We start from the raw sequence: 3,376 nt of genomic DNA, 5'->3' as shown, positions 1-3,376 counted from the left end.
CCAGGTTGGTCTGACAGGACCTGCCTCTAATGAACCCATGTTGGTTGCCCCTAAGCATAATCTCCCCTGCTGGCCCATCGTGGACATGTGCCAGGATAATTCTCTCAAAAAGCTTCCCCAGGACTGAGGTAAGACTAACTGGCCTATAGATCCCTGGGTCCTCCTTCCTCCCCTTTTTGAAGATGGGAACCACATTGGCCCTCTTCCAGTCCTCTGGCACCACACCAGGGCACCGTGAGTGCTCGTAAAGGTGTGCCTGGGGTCCTGCAATGACTTCAGCTAATTCCCTCAGCACTTGGGGGTGGAGATCGTCTGGACCAGCTGATTTAAATACATCCAGTCCCTCCAGACGTTCCTTGACTAGATCTTTCCTGACCCTTCGCCTAGGTGCGCCTCCCCTGGGGCCTGAGGAGGGCCCAGTGGTGGGGCGGGTCTGGTCCCTGCTTAGGAAAATGGAGGCAAAGAAGTTGTTAAATAGGTTAGCTTTGTCATCTGGTGTGACGACCAAATTTCCTAGTGTGTCTTTCAGGGGCCCCATGTTACCCAGTACCTTCTTTTTGCCCCCTAAGTATTTAAAAAAGGACTTCTTGTTGTCCTTGATCCGGGTAGCTAGTCCCAGTCTCATCTCTGCCTTGGCCTTCCTGACCGCCCCCCTGCATCCCTGAGCAACCGCAGTATTGTCCTCCCTGGTGATGGCCCCTCCCTGCCATTGGGTGTGCACCTCCCTTTTAGCTAGCAGACATTCCTGAATGCTTCTGGTGAGCCATGGGGGTTTTTGCGCCCTCCTGCTCCCTTTGATCCTCATTGGGATTACCTTCCTTTGGGCTTGGAGGATCATCTACTTAAGGAACAACCCCTAAATCAAACCGAAGAGATCAGTAGAATGAAAATATGAAGGAAGACTCTAAGCTTGAGCACAGTAACACCCCATTCATTTCTAGGACCACTGGTACATGCAGTAGTTACCAGGGTGTCTGATTTTCTCTCTCTAAGGCTGGAAAGAGAAGTAATTTTTGTGCCACTACAACAATTTTTTATAGAGGCATGAAGAGAAAGCAAATAGACATCCATACCCTTTGTCACTCCACAAATGCATAAATTTGAGGCCATGACAAAAGGTGAGAAAAAAATTGTTCTGTTTTTATTTTGGTGGACATCTCTTTGCTTTATGGCAGGAGAGTGTGGGAAGCCTAGAACTGTCCATACTCTCCAGATACAGCAGGAAAGTGCTCTTGAGGCTTGAGTGGACCAGACCTGAGACCCTGGGAATTGGGCCTCAAGTTCTGGGAGCACCTGCCCAGCTTTCTCCACCTACAGAAAGAGTTTTCCCACTTACAGGGACATGCCGCAGAGATTCTTGGGTACATCTTCATAAGCAGAGAACACACTGTTCATTGTCACACAGCATCAATGAATGGCTTATAGATGGGTCAGTTCATGCACCTATGGGAACAGAGGGACACTGGGCTATGTGTTTTGCCCAATGATCTGCTTCATCAGTTTCTAGCCTAAGTCAGGTACAGACTTCTCCATGATGCACAATAAGCCACCAGCCCTAAATCCAAGTTAGCCCAGTTTTGTGTTTGAAATCTTAACCCCACTTCTTGTGGTTTTATTTATTTTTTTGTTCACTTCATTTTTTTCAGATCAAATTTCCTTTATTGTAATTACTGTTCAAAAGAGGTAAGCAACTTGTTTTTCAGAGCCTGTATTTAGTACTGAACATATTGTAAATGGTTATGTGTACATCTCCCTGATATGCCTATGTGCAAATGTAATTTTACAGATCCATTTTAACTAAGTTTGAATTTGATTTCTTTGTACAGGAGACATTTTCAAGTAGCTAAAGTTTAGCATCCCTGAACATCCTGATAGCTAGTCATGTCACTGTTTGCACTTAATCTCAGAACAAAGTTGAAAAAACAAACCAAACGAAACACAAGTTTCATTATTCAGTAATGATACATGTAGAGTTACTGCTAAACGGATCCAGCTGAATATACGCGGTAACATAGAACTAGTTATACTTGTATAAAATCTAGAATCGTTCCATTGACGATGATGCAATTATTTCAGATTTACAGAAAGATTGACACTTGTGCAGCTGCAAGCATATTTTGGTAAAAGTCTGTTCTATAATAGTAGTTCTTAACCTTTTTAAACATTTGCATGGACTTGAAGTATAAGATTTCACCATGTACTTATCTAGGTGTCAGCTATGGATGTGTATATTTAGCTAGGATAAACACACCGGGCCAAAATAATGCACTGAACTCAATGGAGTTATACCAGTGCTGTAATTTTGGTTTAGTTTGCTTTGAAAAAGTCGATATACAAAATGAGTGGGTTAATTAGGTATGCATGTGCATGCTTGTATTTATTTTAGGAACTTTTTTATAATGCTTGCATTCTAAATAATGTGTATTGTGCTCTGCAAATGGGGCATGGGTGAACTTTGTTACTGCCCCTGAAGGAGTGAGCAGAGCTGCTTCAACTGAAATACATTGGGCCTGCAAAAATGATGTGACAGGGTTAGTGGTGAAGTTAGCATATATATGATGGCGGTGTGTGCTGCACGGTATGTTGAGATATACACTGCCAAGTGACAATCGTGAATGTCAACTAAGTGCTAACAGCAGTAAAGGCAAATACTGTAAAAGAAAAAAATAATCAGGAAAAAGGGGGCTTTAAAGTCCGTTCTGAAAAAGAACAGTGAAAAGTTACAACAGGAAAGATGAGTTAGAAACAGCAGTAGAAAAGTCAGTGCTTGGAGCTAGGTAGAGAGACAAAAAACCTTGCAGGAGATGGCAACAGCACAGCAGGTGACAGAAACATTATCTGGGAGAGATTCTGATGTTACTGGGAGAGATACTGGTTGTCAAGGGGATACTGAGGATGAAGTGGGGTCTCTCCTTCTGCCTTTGCAATCCTTGCCCAATATTGTGATAATAGAAGGAGCAGGAATATTCACCTTTAGGAGAGTGCAGTCAGGTCTCTTCAGATCCATGATGTGCAGGTTTCCAATGATGGGTAAGGGCCTTGGTCCTGGAGGGAAATTTTCCCCAGTGCTCTTATTCCAGAAACTCTCTGTTTTTATAATAAACATAAGAATCAAGGTAAACACCACAAATATTGGAATAGGATCAGTCCACTCCATTTCCTTTCAGCTTGCTGTTGGCCTCAGAGGTTAAAAATAGGGACTCTTTTGTCAGATCACTGGATCCAGCTTGTAGTCCACAGGCCACTACATATACATTGTGAGTAATGAGCAACTTAAACTCTCCTGGGATTACAAATTAATTTAGTCCCCCTCCCCTACCAACTGCTAATCAGCATTCAGGAGAGAGCATTCACTGCTATACAGATTTAGTTTGCT

The sequence above is a fragment of the Gavialis gangeticus genome, unplaced genomic scaffold (assembly GCF_001723915.1).
Source record: "Gavialis gangeticus isolate Ggan-Ray unplaced genomic scaffold, GavGan_comp1, whole genome shotgun sequence".
Classification (NCBI taxonomy): domain Eukaryota; kingdom Metazoa; phylum Chordata; order Crocodylia; family Gavialidae; genus Gavialis; species Gavialis gangeticus.
This window is presented reverse-complemented; position numbering follows the sequence as displayed.